At 35.1% G+C, this 17,766-nt stretch overlaps 1 protein-coding gene across 38 annotated transcripts in view; it reads right to left on the reverse strand.

Annotated features, from left to right (window-relative positions):
• The window catches only part of TENM4 (teneurin transmembrane protein 4), a 1,535,912-nt gene that overhangs the window by 1,093,432 nt on the left and 424,714 nt on the right, over nucleotides 1–17,766 (reverse strand). The gene's annotated exons all lie outside the window — the stretch shown is intronic.

The following is a 17,766-nucleotide window of genomic DNA, read 5'->3' on the forward strand; positions in this document are numbered from 1 at the left end:
AGGTAGTGGCTTCACCTTCTTTATTGCTTCCCATTTGTTCACGTGTTTACATTCCCTTTGAAGCTTCTTTCCTCCACATTTAATAACCTTAGTTATCTCAGTGTCTCCACAAATTAAAAATGCCTCAGTCTCTTAAGTCGTCTTTGTTTTTCCCTGCTGTACTCATCCCATATGTCCACATTCTTCTTGCACCGGGGAGCTCAGAAATAGACACAGAACTCCAGGTATGTCTTTCCAGGACCTCTAGCCGAGGGGAAGAAATGCCTCACTCAACCTGCTGTCACTTTTCTGCCTAATACACTCCAGGAAGCTGATGTCATTGCCACAAATGGACACTGACAGCTCTTGTTCAAGTTCTCCTTCACCAGGACGCTCAAGCCCATCTCTGTCAAGCTGCTTTGGAGCTGGTTGGTTCTCAGCTTGTGCTAGTTTAGGAGGCTCATCATCCTTGTGGCCAGGATTTAACATTTTCCCTTCGGTGAACCTGAGGTTTGTGTCAGGCTATTTCTTTAATTGCCAGGCCCTTCTGACTGAGAGTGCAACCCTCTGGTTTACCAACCACTTCTCCCTACCTTTTGCCAAGTAATTGTGCTCTTGTCAAGAAAACTGTTTAAGAAGATTCAAGTATTTTTGTGTTGTAGGATATTTAAGTGCCCAGCAAAATATTTTGCATGTTACCTGGATTGCATGAATCATGAATTTTCATGATCAATCATCCAAGTTTAAGAAGCAAGACTCATGACACTTTATCAATGCATACGCTGCTCTAATCACAATTCATATTGGTTTGAGGGTAAATATATCACTTCAATGAGTTGACAGATTTCTTAATAGATGCTTTGTAGGAACAAAAATTCTGTAAGATAAATATCTCTATAAACCTACCATTATGAATGTATTCTAATGTATACAGCAGGATGAATACATTAACAAAAATCTGACACTTATATCCCTCTATCTCTTTTTTCACTTTGTTTTTTAGTATGGCAAGGCAACCAGATCGAATAACACTGTAACTCTGTTCCTTTCTATGATCTTTACTCTGTGTCTTTTATTTCCACATGCATTCATGCATACTTGAAAATGCTCATAATTATACTGCTAGAACAATATATCTTCTTTTGAAAATGTGTTGCATTATGAAAAATATGGAAATGTATAACAAGAAAATTGAGTTGAGTGCTGTGATAAGTAAAAAATTATTGTCAATATTGATGGCATGAGCCACAACCCTTTTTATCTGAATATTTTTTCATTATACTTATAATAATTTGAAGAGCAGTCAACTTGGTCCTAGCTCCGCTGATTTAAATGCAAGGAAACTATACCACATTTAAGTGTTCTTAATGAAATAACTGAATTTTAATTTGGTTTTCAAATACAAAAAATGTGTGTCACTAGCAACCTGTTAGGGTTTTTAATTCATACTTCTTTGATTTGTTTCTTCAAAGTATGCTTATTTATGCATTCTTTTATAAAGGGAATCCCAGCTCATTTTGTGCTTCTCATTGGGATATCATTTAAGCATAAGTCAAACTCTGCCATGTGCAGTCAGACAGCATAATAGAAAAGATTACTTAAATACCAAAAGAACTGATTGAAACAAAGCCCTGGTGGAGTCTTCAGTAAATATTTTACAATATTTCACATACCTTATAATGCTTTATTAATAACTGTAGACATTGATGAGCTCTGGTACAGATTAGGTTCAGCAATCCTGTCTAAAAACTGCGGACAAAATAAATTCCTAAGACCAGCTGTTTGTTTACATAGACCAGAGCCTTTATTTTCTTGCTCATTCATTTTCAGGGTCTGGAATATCACTTCATTTTTTTTATTCCTTCCTGAACATGAGAATTTTGCTTTTCCAGGTGAAGAACCTAATTCCAAGCTCACTTGTTTGCTCATATAAAGAATTGCAAAGTTGCCCTATCATTTTTGGAAAGATTAAAATTCATTCTGGGGTATGTGACACAAGATGACTGGTAAGAACACATCTACAGAGCAAGCTGGCGCAGGATGTGTAAGTACTTTAGTTGGTTTTAAAAGTACTGTCATCTGATAACAAAATCTTCAGCCAGCTCAAAAAGAAATTACTGGGCAGGGTTGTCCATGCTGATTTTGATGCTGGTGAATGCACTTTTTAGGACGCCTGATCTATTGAGTCTTTTGCTGGAAAATTTTTCAAAATATACTCTTACTCTTCATGTTTCTAGGTTTCTTTTCAAATCTTCCATTATCTTTTACGTGCATAAATTACTATGGACAACCAACAAAAGAAAATCATTGCTTTAACCAAGTAGAAAAGACATACCCACTGGGATGTTGGTTGTCAGACAGCTGAATACTAACCAACAGGTACCCAGGTGGTCAAGGAGATCAATGACATCATGGCCTGTATCAGAATAATGTGTCCAGCAGGACATTACAGTGACCATACCCCTGTTCTGGTCATTGGTGAAGTTACACCTCAAGTTCTTTGTGCAGTTTTGGGCCACTGACTGCAAGAAAGACACTGAGATGCTGGACTATGTCCAGAGAAGGGCAATGGAGTTGGTGGAGGGTCGGGAGCACAAGTCTGATGAGGAGCAGCTGAGGGAGCTGGGGGTGTAGCTGAAGACAAGGAGGTTTAGGGGGCCCTTAATGCTCTCTACAACCATCTGAAATGGGCTCATCTAACTAGGTGGGGGCTTGCCTCCTCTTCCAGGCAAAAAACAATATGACAAGAGGAAATGGTCTCAAGTTGCACCAGGTGAAGTGAAGTTTAGATTTTAGGGAAAATCTCTTCACTGAAAGGTGTGTCAGGCACTGGGGAAGAGGCTGCCCAAGGAAGTGTTGAAGTCACTATCCCTGGAGGTATTTAAAAACATGAAGATGTGACATGGGGTCATGGTTAAGTGGTGGACTTGGCAGTATTGGGGTAAACAGTTGGACTTGAAGATCTTAGATTACTTTTCTAACCAAAACAGTTGCAATGATTCTAGGATTTTGGATATTGTAAGGTGGTGAGGAATATGGCAAAAAGTAGACTTAATCTTATTTATCTCTTCAAGGTATCTGAGATTTGTCTTTCTTCCAGGTGATACCTAATCATATCTGTGATAAGGCTTAAAAACTAATTCATCACTACCTTTGTTTTTCTTTTTTTTTTTTTTTCACCTTTGATTTGTTTATGCTGCCTCCCATAATCTCCCTTGTCCTTGGAGACTGAAATGACTTTGAAATTATTTCCATAATACTCCTTGGAAGTTCCTAGTACAGCAGAGAGAGAGACAGAGGTCTCTGCAGAGACTTTTGTTTTTCAAGTGAGCAAGAGACCTTTGTTTCTCAAGAGAGAAAGAGAAATGAGGGTCCAATGACTGTATGAAGGTAAGATGCAAAATCATGACAGCCTTTACAACTGACGGATGAGGTTTGGAAATCTTTATATGAAAACAGACATCATAATGCATGCAAAAGGAAGAAAAACAGAAAATAAGAGCTACATGATTTCTGTACAAACTTTGTGGACACCTCAGAAAACATTGAAATTTTCTTTTATATTAACTTAACTCATAAGTTCAAGCAGAAAGGAAGGCACACAGCTACCAAGAAAACATGATTATTGCTAAAGAGTTTGGATGAAGTCTCATGAAAACGTTGTTTTCAAAAAAATTATAGGAGGAGAATAAATTATTTACTTCCTAGTGATATTTTTCTGATGGTAATTTTTATGATGATACAAACTTATAGCTCACATAGTACCCTATCTTCTGTGCAAATAGAATTTTAACTTAGTTTAGGAAATCTGGGTCTGTAAAACCTGCTTGGAATGAATGAGAAAACTGTGAATGTATAATTGTATTCATATTATAATATTATCTGCAAGGACTACCTCAATGTTTTTGACTGAGATAATAGAGGAGTAATAACTATAATGATGTAAGTAAGTGAGAAAATTTGGATTTCTTGGTTTTATTAGTAATGTAATATAAGGGATTGCCATGCTGATATAACAATAGTTGTGCAATAATTAGGACTGCTATAAACTTAAAAAAACATGAACAAATTTGAAAACAATTACGCTTCTATTCTCTTAGGTATTAGCCACATTTAGTCACAAAATTTTGGACAAAGACAGAATGTATACAGACAACAGATGGAAATAAATAAATATGATTCTTTGAAGTTTTCTCAAGGCTAAATTTAATAAATCAGATGGTAAATATGAATGTAGTTAGCAGAGATATAGTGATTTTTTTCCCCTGTATGCCCCTATTTTATATCAGAGTTGGATACATCAGTTTTGATTTGCTATAGAAGTACTCATAGATGCTTATTGAAGTCACCCTTTGACTTCCTCTAATAGCTCTCATGTACATAACTAGTTAGATATTAATTTTGCTAAGTAGTAGGTGCTTAATTGGCTTTATCTAATCTGCGTGTAATCAGACACTCAACAGAGCAGAGGATTCTTTTAACCAAAAGGTCTCCTAAAGAAAAGATTGTCTCTGCTTCAGCAGCATCCTCATTAGGATTGCCTTGAGAAAATTTCCTAGTGTGGAAATGGACTAGTTAGACTAGAAACTCAAAGAAAACATTTTAAAAGCTTTCTTATTAGAAAATTAGTGTCCCTGAGATTAAAACTGCAGTCACAGCCAAATAAACATTTACAGAAGTTGCAATCCCATTTCCTATAGACTGAGCAAGTAATTTAAAGTATTTCTGAATTCTCATTTAACTTGAAGTTGTTTAGTGGCTTTGGCCCGGGAGAAATCTTATTTTCTCTGATATATTCTTCTGTAGAAAAATTTCCTTATTCTAGTAGAACTTCTTCCCATTTTACTTGCAATGGTGGGGTTCTTTTAGGGTTTAACTACTTAACACCTATGCTGTAAAGTGAAAACTGCCAGTTAGAGTGATGTAGAGATGTCTACTGATAGTACCAGAGCCTGCAGAAGAGTCAGGTTGAGCAGGTCAGGGAACAAGGCTGTTTCAGCTGTGTTAAATAGATGCAGTTATCTTCATATTGTCCCCTCTTTTAATGCAAGTAACATATTTATTGCATGTAGAATTGAAAAAAGAGATATGGGAAGCTAATGAACTGAAAAATGATACTTTTGTTAAGTTGCACCCCATAGCAGGAACACAAAAATGGGCAAAAATCAGTTCTGGAGCAATGTACATTCCCTGTTCTGTGAGACAGAGAAGTAAATTTGGATATGAAAATTGTATCCTAGGTTCACTTGTGAACCTCACAAAGCCTCCAGCTGAGATAATCAACTCAATGCTTCTATAGTTCTCAAACATGTAAGACTAGAATTTCTGAATGCAAATTTCCAGCCCTGGTGATACTTGACAGGGATAACTGGATCTATTTTATTCCCTGTCTCAGAAGAATTCTGTGTTAGTACTGCCCATTTAGCCTGAGTACTCACCTCTTCAACATAAGAGAAGAGGGAATGAAATTTCAAAATCCTCAAAACTTCTGAAAAGCTTGAAAAGCTTGCAGTATCATGTGAAATACTCATTGCTACCCTACACAAGTTTGTTCACTGTTTGTTAAGCTCTGAATACTGAACAATGAACATTCCCCTTAGGAGAGACCCTAGGTATTAAATATGTATAAAAAAATAGAACTACTTATGTATACTTAGACTGTCATCCAGAGCTCCAAGACACTAGGATAATAATGTGAGGGAAGTGAGAAATGTCCTTTCAAAACAAGAGCAGAAGTTTATATGTTTGTGAATTCTGTTTTACTGTGTTGAATGGTAAGTCACTGCAAAAGAATCTGAGAATAAGACGCATACATGATGGTATTTTCACAGTATATTTCCCTAGTGCTTTGAATAACATATAGCTTGCAGAGTTTTTGAGCTAGTGCTGTCTTTTTTTGTTAGATCTGGAGAGATTAATTTTCTTATGAATTTAATTGCTTTTAAAACATTTTTTCAACACTAAATACTGACACAGGTTTTCTATGGTACTGAGTTTCACAGCTATGCTATATATTTTGTAATGGCACATCTGTTTTTCTTTAACTTGACTACTGAGTAAAATCACCTAGATATAGCTATTTTATACCCTATTTCTCTATTAATTATGATTTCATGATGCTCTATCATTCATATACTCCATGGGCTCATCCAATCTGGAGGACTGTGGCCAGTTTAGTCCCTTTTGACTATTCACTGCTTACAACTAAAAGCTATTTAATACTTGAGATTGACTCAATCCCCTTTAGCTTTACCTGAATTTACAAAGAGACATGAAGCATCTGTAATATCTGTTGCACAAATGAGTTCAGTAAGACACAAGCAACATGGGAATTTTATTGTAATACAAAACAGAAACTGCCGACACTGGCAGATGCATAAATATAGTTAATAATGTATAAAAATAGACAGAACTATACCTTGATATAAAGATTGTGCAAGCAGATTAAATAGGACTTCAAAATGCATCACATAGTTCCTAAGTTTTCTAAGATCAACTAGACCTTCTGATCTGCTCTGCACTGCAGACAGTTTACTCTTTTTCTTTGTGCTGTCTTGAAGCAGTTTACATTGATTAGAAAACAGACACACCTTATCTTGAAAAGCAAATAATTTCCCTGTGATTATTCTTATTTAATTAAGGAAGAATGGAAGTAATTTTTTTTTTAATTTTCAAATTTCACTCTAACTCTTAGAGGAAAATCCTGACTTTAACTCCTTATCAATTCTTGCAGGTTAATGGAATGAAATTCAAGAACAACAGAAATATATTTATTGATTGTAATATATTGAAAAATAATGTATTTTTTCTTTTTCTGTACTGCTCCTAGCCAAAACATTGAAGCATGGACACTCAATTTTGAGGCGTGTGGTGAGGCACTTTTTGAGATACTTGGGCTATCTTAAAGCTCACTGTTAGAATTTACCACAGCTGATGTAGTCACATAAAATGTGCCATCTGTGCCCACAATGAACTAAGAACTCTTTACTAGATCTTCCCTTTGGGTGAAAATCGGACACATAAAATTTCAAAAGGACTTCTAAATCATAACAGATTTAAATATGACAGGAGGCTTTGTAAACATGATTATTGTGACAGGATTTAAGGGTACATTTATAGCCTAAACCAAATATAGCTCAAGAGTTAAATAAGATGGGGTAGCTGAAATCTTTCTATTTTGGATTTTTAACTTGATTTGTAGATCTCTCATTGAATTTGTCTAACTTTGAGAAGGCAAAGAAATGGCAGCTGAGGATTTTTAAATCCATTTTGGAATGAGTCAAATGTTCAGAAATTATTTAACTGAAATTTGATCTTTAAAATAAAAGTCTGTAAAATAAAACACAATCCTGCAGATTTATTCTGGAGATTTATAAATCATAGCTGAAGAATTTTTTTAGAAAAACATGCTCTGAAAATGTTTAATGTGTAAAGGTTCCTATATTTAAAACTATCTGGCTTGCTTCTACAATCATCTCTTAGTTTGAAACAAAAAATAAACCCTCTAAAAGATTATACATTACTAAAACATGTATGGAATCACCTCTGGTAGAGTCCAAAATGTGAATGCCTGCTGCAAGAATACTGAAATTATGCATTAGGCCTAAGTTATTAGGACATAATTTCACTTAGCAATAATGGAATATTCGGAATGTTAGAGGGACTAAATCATCTCTGACCACTTCTGGAAACACTTCTTGCTGCCATTGCTACGAGGGTTTGTAGACTTTGCACACAAAACATTAATGATTCTATGATTCTAAGGCTCAGCAGAGTTATGATGAAATGGGTGGCCTAAGGAGAGTTTATGCTACCATGCATTCATTCTGATTAATCTTGTGTGGCACTCTGGTTAAATGACTTTCTCTCTATCACAGTTTTTCTTCTCATTTTTTATTTCTTTCATTGATTTGAAGAAAAAAATTCTCATTCTTTAAGGCAGAAATTGTATTTCATTAACATCTTGTCAGGACAGAAATGTTCACACTCAAGCCAAGAATCAAGAGTAGTATTAAACATTTTGCATTCAACTGAACTTTGACATGGGTCATAATCTTTGGCTGAGGAATTATTCTGCTACAGATTAACTCACTTTCTGCAACAGCAGATAATTCTTATCATGAACAAGTTGTGATATCAGCCGATATTATCATTATCACACTTCAAAAATAGAAGATAGCTGAAATAAAGAAATTTAAAAACAAATAAACTGAACTTAAAAAGTGTAACAGAAGCTTGAAAGAGTAATTATGGGGCTCAACAGTCAAGATTGCTTCTCAGCTGGTTGATTAACTGGCAAAAGTACTTTAAACTACTTCTGTAATTTTAAATTTACAAATATTTTTCTTTCCTGGTGTACTTGGCATTTCTTCATTTGTGTTTCAAATACTTTTTTTTTCTATTGAGATCCCAACTTGTCAAGAGAAGCTTTAGACGGAATAATCATATCATTGATACTAAACATAATGAAATGAATAATTAAATTTATAGATGTATAACATATTAAAACTTTGCCATATCCCTCCCTGCAAGGTATCTCTTCCAAAAATGCTACATTTCAGAGTTTTTAGGAGGGTCTTTGTCAGGGATGTGATTATTTCAAGCTGTAGGATGAAGCATTGGCAAAACATTGTCACACTGAAAGATGTGATTGTAGCATTAGTAGCTGAAATTTTGGAGCCTATGGTAATCAAAAAAATTAAAAGATGCATAGGAGTCTAGATATATTTTGGCTATGTGGCCAAGCTGATATGAAAATATGAGAGTTTGGGGTTGGGTTTTGGTTGTTTTTTTTTTTTTTTAAATCCTGCTAACAAGAAGTATTAACCTTATTAGGTGAATGGGAAATGGGTTCAGTTCAGTGGCAACATCCACAGAGAAAGAAGCGTCCCTAGCTGATTGATGTTCTGCACTGGCTTGTGAAGCACAGCTGGTGTGTTTAAGTCTTTGGTTTGTTGGCTGAAGAGTCTCAGCTTGAGCCCATCAGAAATTCCCACTGCTGGCACACACAATGCAATAACGCAGAGGAATGAGCTCTGAGGCTCCTTTTTCTAAAGGAGCAAATGTTCCTGCGGTGGGGACTGTCCAGTGGCTATCACCAAACTACATCTACAAATGTGCATGTGGTTGAGTGAGAATCTTAGTGATAACACTGATATATATCCTCAGCTTGCTGAAATCCAACTTGTGGACTTCTATTTCATCTATTTATTCTCCTCCTTTCAATAATATCAAAGTGCAGAGAAAAAAATGAAATAAAAATATATTCTTTTTGCAAAGCCTGGTGGCCGTGCTCCTTTATTACAGGCAGTGTGAAGTGTAATGAAATAATTAGAAAATTCTTTCAGATTTTTCAGGAACATTTTGTACAATTTTTGGTAGTGTCTGATTTGGAAAGGCAGATTAAAAGAAAGGTTAGTAAATAGTAATGAAATGCTGAATATACACTGTATACTGAAAGTGCTTTTATTTCTAAATTTCCAAACTACTTTCTAACTTCTGTAAGTTTTCAAGCATCCCTCTTATAGTGTGAACACCGAGTACTTCTCACAGGTTTCTGTGTATACCTTCAGATACTAAGTATCTCCAGACCAATCCATAGAATCAGCCTTTCGTTACAATTCTGTCAATAAAATAAAATTCTCTTCCTTTTGCAGAATGAAAAAGAAAGCAACTGGGGTTATTTGTCTAACATCACATATCTTTTGTTTATGAAGTAACTTGTAATGTGGAGGGAAAGCTTTTTTTCTCTGACAGGGTAGCAGACAACTTAAATTAAGTACAGAAATTTTAAAAAATGCATATGGATATCAGAAAGAAAATGAAACAAGAAAAATATGCAGTCATTAAATAAAAATATTTAAGAATGAGAAGTACCATTAAATAAGAAAAGTGCCCTTGGGCTTTGTCATCAAGGCTACACCTCATATATACAAAAATAAGTGAATAAGTATAAAACAGTGGTAAATTGTGATAGCTGCAATCTGTCTTGGTTTCCTCAGCATAAGTTTTTGTTAAAACTGAATGCATTAAGCGTCAAATGAACTTGTATGAATTGGCATGACCTTCCTGGTGTCAAAGCATGATGTTACTGGCATAAAAAAAAAATTCCGGGGCAAGTGCAACCTTCTTAGTAAATTATGTGATTATCTGTTCCACATAGCATTACTAGTAAAAGGTTAGATGAGCAGTAAATTGAAAGGTAGTCCTTTTCATAATCTTGAAAGTATAAAATATCTTTCTGGTGATTGTTAATCAACACATTAGATATTTCCCAATCAGATATGAACCAATGATATTGCAGCCTCATATCACAGTCTTCTGCTTTTTTTATAAGCATTGTGGGAATCAGCATTATTCTGCATTTCTGTTATTAATTTTGGTCAGACTCAAAATAACTCATATGAAGAGCTGTATGGCAGAACTTCTTTTAGTCCACCATAGAAACATAAATAACACTGCTGAAAAAAAAAAGAAGCAAAAAATATCTCTGAAATGTGAGCCCCAATATTACCAGTGAAGTTCTTAAACAAAAAGGATTTTTCAAAAAATTAATTGAACATCTCCACTAGTTATTTTTCACAGTAGAACAAGGGGGTTTTTTCTCTCTTAATCCATCATAATTATCATTACTCATGTACATTATAGGAAGCACCCTGCGGATCAACATAAGATCCATCTCTATTATTTTCAGTATAGAGAACTAGCAACACAAAGATGTTTTTTTTTCCCAGAGAGCTCATAATATGAGTGACAGAAGCTAAATCTATACCAATAAATTAAAAAGCACCAAGAAATATTCCCAGGCACCAGATTTCAATTGTTTATGCTATGGAATTGTCAGAATGTTTTTAAGCATGTTTCTGGACAGGTCCAGGCAGCACTCTTCAAAATGAATCTGAAGTATCGGGAGGTAGTATGAAGCAGAGGCAATTCCCAGTCTCCGTTTTGAATTCTGACACCTTTCACAAACTGTTAACACAACTTTCACAGTACTGAGGAGCTATGCACAATCCAGCCTCTGCTCCCCTTGCAAGGCCTGCAGAGTGAGATGGGCCAAAAATGCCTCATTGACGTCTCTAGCCCTCAGTTCGCTATATAGAGCCAGGGGAACATTTTCATTTTTGCAGTTAAAATCTGGGACAACGAAGTAACATTTTTTTCTATTGTTCTAAATGATTCACTTTCAAATTGATACCAAAATTCTCAGATGGCCATGGAGTAGAAAATTCTTATTGTTACTATGTCCTTTCCTCTTCACCTGGGCACAGCAGAAAGAAGTCATGTTTTGCAGGGGTCGAACAGTACCTCAGAAACATTCACAGGCATACTCCAGGGTGCTGTGTTCAGGTCTCTGGAGTTGGCAATTAGAAGGATATTCATCTGGTATTTTCCATTCTTATGATCCACCTTTGCTATTTTACCTAGACAGTTGCACTTCTCCCTGTTCCTCTGAACAAGCTCATATTCCAACTTAGAAGTGTATTTTTCAAAGGCATTTCTGCACTGGCAGTGCACTAGTGTAGTTAAACACTAATATTTCTCCAATATTCTCATCCATTTCCTTGCGAATTGCCCTGTCAAATTCACTAGACTTCCTCATGCTCTCAAACTGAAGAAACTTTAGAAGTATTTTTTCTGAAAAGGGAGAAAGAGGAGAAAGAGGAGAAAGAGGAGAAGCCCTGTAGCCTATATCTAAATATAGTTCAAAATACTTGATGATGAAGAAGGTTGTTATGTTTTTAGTGGTTTTTTTTTGTTGTTGTTGTTGTTGTTTTTTTTTTTCACTCAACTTAGTATGGTACACTCACTTTGGGATTGCCTGCTTTGCAGAAAAAGCTTCTTCCCTTTCTATTTGATCACCCAAGCCAGTAATGTTTTTGACACTTAAAAAGTGGGTAATCACGGACAAGACACAGACAAAAGGACACATTCTGAAATTGTTAACTTAAAATACAATTGCATAATTAATATAGAATAATGCATATTTCTCAGCATTAGAGACAGAATAAGGGATTTAACTTTTTAAACTGTAATGAGATGAAGTTTCATTCTCATCTGCCATTTCCTAGTTATAACAGTTAATAGAAGGAAAACCAATTTAATTAAACTTAAAGAAGGGCTAATCCAATAATGTTTAAAAGTGAATTTACCTTGACTCCATGTCAGAAATCTGCTCCCAGACTGCCCCCTCTGAAATAAATCTGATGTTAACTTTTCTAGAAATTCTCTCACTGGATTCATGCAGGATTCAGACTGGAGGGTCCTGCTGACTTATCAATTGTGGTGGACAAGCATCTGTGACTTTACAAGGACACATGGCTATGAAGACTCTTCTTATGACAAAGAATGAACCTTGCAGAGGTGCAAAAGTGGGTGAAATGGCACAGTATTTCCTGCCCTGAAAATTACAGTGACCTTTACAGGCTCTGAACATATATTTCTAGGCAGATCAAGTGAGATTGAGATATGTTCCTCAAAATTGAGTTGCATCACTCTGTGACATCTGCAATTTTTTACACAAATAGTTTTGGTGTGTCTGGAAATAATTTCTGTGCATTGGTTGCATAATAGGAATTAATTCTTGAGTGTGAAGGTGGTGAGGGGCTGGAACAGTTTGTCCAGAGAAGCCGTGGAGGCCTCATCCCTGAAAGTGTTCAAGGCCAGACTGGAGCAACCTGATCTACTGGAAAGTGCCCCTGCCAATGGCAGAGGGTTTGGAATGTGATGACATTTAAGATCCCTTCCAATCCAAATCATTTTGTGATTCTATGATTCTGTATATAATCAATACATGATTGTCTTCAAAATTCAGTCTTTTCAAACTCAACATGGAAATAATGTAGCTGGTTCTTACAGAATTAAGAAAAATAATATGTTCCTCCTCTGACTGCCTGTAAATGCCACAATACTCAAATGAGAAGAAATAACTAGCAGGCAGTTTTGAAGGCACCCATGCAAGGACAATGGTATAATTTTGGCAAACAGGATTTTAGTATTGGCTGGTATGTTAAACCATGAGGAGAATGAGAAAAAAATTTATTGAATCACTGAGAATGTGTGAGTGGAGCAACAGCAGGTCCCCATGGATAGGTTACAAACATAGATAAGATGCTGATATTACTAATAAAACCTGAAAAAGAAAAGATAGAGAAGAGACAGAAAAGAGAGAGGAGAAAAATAAATTTGGAGAAAGTACTGTATACTTATTCCAATTACCATGCTGCTAACAAAAAGAGGGATTTATCTGAACTGCAAAAGAAATCTTGGAGGAAAGGATACAGAATACAGGTGTTTGCCATTTACTCTTTTAAAGGGCATTATATTTAGTTTCAATTTTTTTAGAGAAACCTAAACCAGAGATTTATAAAAGATTAGGGTCTACGAATGGTGACATATTATCCAAAGGCCGTCATTCACAGTAAATTAGCAAAATAATTTAGGGTTGGATTAAAGCACCTGAAATAGCAACTATGAAAACATTTTCCAAGTTATTTGGCATGGCTCATTTACATCCAGCAGTTCAATTTATGATGGAATAATATTCAAATATTATGTATTGAATTGTTATAGTGAATATATAACATTCAAAAATAGCTGCAAATCTGAAGCACTTAGATTCTGGAAGACAGACTATAGGAAAACTTTAGAATAAACTAAAATAAAAATTACAGTGCAGGTAGGTGCAGTATAGTTTCATTTATATTAAAAATTAACATAGTATCACATGGCACTGTGATTAAAAGTTAAATTTTATGCAAGATGGATAGCTTAAGTCCTATGATAGAGGGATTAAATCTGCTTCACTAACAGATTGCAAAATGCAATTGTTAATTTTGTGCAAGAAGAACTCATTACACAAGGTCACCCAATAATAGCACTCCTGTTCCACTGCTATTTAATATTCCTAGTCTTGATTTAAGATGACAATATAAAAGTATTTCTGATTAAGTGATGGATAGTACAAAAAAAATAAACAGTGGTATGTCAAACATGAAAGACACTTGGTTGATGTTCAGTCAACCTGAACTGCGAAGCTTTATGGTCACAGTTCAAGGAAACAGGATGGTAAATATTTGTGTAAAGAATTACATTAGGAAATGAAGGAAAACTGGGAGTTTATGACTTGCACCCAAAATGTTCCACAGGAAAATGAGTGCAGTCATGACTAGAGACAACTTGAAGTGCCAGTAGCTGCTGCACAGAAAGGAGTGCTAAACACCACATTGTGTGCAAATTACTCCTTTAGAAGAATCAGGCTTTAGCCTAGGGGATCATAGAATGGTTTGGGCTGGAAGGGACATTAAGACAATCTCATTCCAATGACCCTGGCATGAGCAGGGACACCTTCCACTAGAGAAGGTTGCTCAGGACTTGATCTGGCCTTGAATACTTCCAGGGATCACTTTCTGAGCTTTTATGTTTAAGATCAGTAAACCATGTGTGAGTAGTGTGTTCTCTCTTTTTTCATAGGAAATTTAATATTAATTTTTTGATTCCTTCCTTTGTTGGTTAGATTGTGAAAAATATTTCTGTGGTGATTTTCAGATTATTCACAACTGTGCACCAGATGGTGGATGTTCCAGATGATCTTGATACATAAAAGTTCTATTTGCTGGTTCAGATGCATAAAGCATATTCCATGAAGAGCAGCTAAGACTCAAAATCCCTATAACAGGGAATAGATGGAATTGCAACAGAGAAGTGAAGTAGCAGCATTTTTTTTAGCTACTGATCAGTATGTAGAAATCTATGGACATGGAAATTCTATACTGAAATATGTGTCCTGTACAGCTCTGATTACAACCTCCCCTGAAATATGCAAAATTTACAGTGTTTCAATACATTATCTTTCACATTTTGTGAATAATGTCCTTTGAGTAAAGCACTTATCCAAAGGAAAAAAAAAAAGGCAGCATAGAAGAGAGTAGGACAGGGGGATTTTCCTCTAAATCACTTATTAAAAAAAGAGATTATAAATTTCATATAACCATGTAATATCTCCTGTTGAATAACAGACTTTTTTCTACCTGGAGGCTTTAATGATGAGTTTAAGGATTTGTTTCATTGAAACAAAGCACCTTGTTTCCCTGAAACCTTTTCTTGAACTGACATCCCCTTATTCAATAATGCTTTTATAGCAGCACTACAATAAATATTATCTTGCACGAACAATACTGAAAATCATCAAGTTTTAGAGTAATATAGAGTAATGCTTTTTATTGATGTTTATTTGTGAATTCAAAACATATACTGTAAAGTTCTTGTTATCTATTTACTGAATTTATCTTTCATTGCACTGAAATACATTTTAGCTCGTGTGTACTGGTGCTTGCACATTCTTGGAGATGACAGCAACCATAAGGTTGAAATACTGAAGACCATCAAAAAACCAAATATGAAATACTCATATCTTCAAGTACTTAGAGCATTTCAAACCAGCAAAAGAAAAGAAACCATATGCATCTCTTATGAATGAGACTTAAAACTGCACTGAAGCTAACAAACACAAGACAATTTGGGCATTGAAAGCAGATAAACTGGTTTTTACTGAAATTATGTGTTTCAATGGAACAGATTAATTTGTGGAATTCAGGATGTTACTTTTGCAGTTTTTTAAAGGGGTGTATCAGTTTTCAGAAAAGGTCTGTTAGGATATCCTTTAGGAAGTGGGAGAATGGTCTTGCAAATCATAAACAAATTTCAGCATTACTGTAAATGAATATTTGGTCATGTGCTTTCTGATGCCCTTTTTGGTGTGTAATTTAAGTTCTTTCCTTTTGGTTTACCACTTAACTATATTGCTTTGTGTTTCCAAGAACATTTCCTTATTCTAAGTGTCTTGAACATCAACAAGATAACTACACATGGGAGACATATCAGAGGAATTGTTACTATTCAGACATGAATGTTTCAGGGCTCCAAACTCACCTATGAGAACAAGTTTCTGATAATAATTTTCCTAGGGCAAGTTTTGTTTATCAGTCCTGAGATGAGTTATTAAACAATATTACACCTGAACTACCTCAGTCTGCTCAGTTCTTCTCGGCAGGCCAAAAATTGTTTGCATGGAGATCATTATATCCTTTTGGGATTCTGAGTACACACAGTGAGGGATGTCCAAATAGATGTTCTTGCTGTTGAAATGTCAGCCTTGAATGACACTTTTGAAGAAAGACTGGAGCTCTTGGGGCGATCTCATACATTTGAAAATGTAAGCCTTCAACAATTCACAATACTACATCAAATCCCAGTTACTTTAACAAATGTAAGCAACATAATCGACATGAAAATATTTGAGTCAACTTCCCTATGACTGGAGTTCATTTATTATCACTCTGAAAGTCTTCTAAAAGATCCTGCATTACTATCAATACTTTCAGGCTCACACCAGTGTTGCTAAGTTAGAAAAATAATAGAAAACATTAGTATTATTGCAGACCACTAGTTAAGCCTGTTCTTGGCTGCTAGGCAATTCTATAGTTTCTGGCAAACTAAATGCCACCTTATTGTTTGTCTATTCTTTATCTATTTTCAGAGAATAGGTACATAAATTCCTGATGTTTAGAACTTCCTCTGTACCTGACTTCTTCTTCAATAGGATAAGACATATGAAGGTGATGGAAGGGTAGTCTGGGACAACATGCTCCAAAGTTCTACAATTTCAAAGCTCAATAACTATTTGCAAAACAATACTTCAAACATAGCTAAATTTGAGACTAGAGAGGATGCCAAAGTGTTATCAGCTTTTGTCCAGAGAAAATATATTCCAAATATGAAATAAGAAACTCTAGTAATTTTCAGGTAAATAAAGACTTCTGATGTTTCATTGCTGGTGTTTGTATTTTGTTGGAAAACACCAACAGTTGTCTTTTAACTAAATCACCGTGACTGCTTCTCAATTAATTTGTTAAGATTTCTGTGGTAAAGCACTCATTTACTATTTTCTGTAAGCACATTTCACAAAGAGAAGTACTTTTAAGAAACATACTAGTTGAGGAAGAAAATAAACCAACAACATGGCAGAAACTAGAAGGCTGCTGTCAGCTCAGAAAATCACCAGATTGCTTAGTAAAGCCAGTGTTGGTTTCACCGGAGAAAAAGAAAGCCTTAAGTCTGCAAAATCCTTAAAATTCAGGGAAGAACCTATGCTGTGGGGCAGGTTTTTAACTCCTGGAGTGTTCATTCTGAGAGAACATAAGATGTGATTCTTTAAATGTTATGTGTCTGATTCCAAGATGTCAGACATCAAAACTTATTTTCCATACAGCCTTGGCTTGAAATCTTCTCACCCCAAGTGACAAAGTTTTCACACATTTATTTCACAGTAGACGAAAGAAAGACCGATTTGTGGTAAAAGACCTTTTAAAACAAAGGCAATTGTTTTAAACAGAAATAATTTTCCCCCAATGAAAATATTTCAGGTTTGAACATTTACTTTTTATACAGTGGTTGGTTTTATAAAAACTCCAGAAAAATGGAAGTTTGCTTTTCCTTTAAAACAGAATTAAAATATTTGACCAGGTGATTTTTTTTCTGTGAAGCTGTTTGTGATGTTTATGGTAAGCAATGGCAAACATAAATAGAGAAGCTATGACAAAGTGCATTTGTGTTTAGATACTAAACTTAAACAGATTTTGTAGAAATAATGTCATAGTAAGCTAGAGGTGAATAAAATATGAGTCCGTTCCTACCAAATATAAGGCACAAAAAGCAGAGGAACAGACATCCTTCTCTCTGCCAGAACTTCAAATGAAGACATGACAAAAAACAGAGATACCATGGCAT

Source organism: Taeniopygia guttata, chromosome 1 (genome assembly GCF_048771995.1).
Source record: "Taeniopygia guttata chromosome 1, bTaeGut7.mat, whole genome shotgun sequence".
Lineage (NCBI taxonomy): Eukaryota > Metazoa > Chordata > Aves > Passeriformes > Estrildidae > Taeniopygia > Taeniopygia guttata.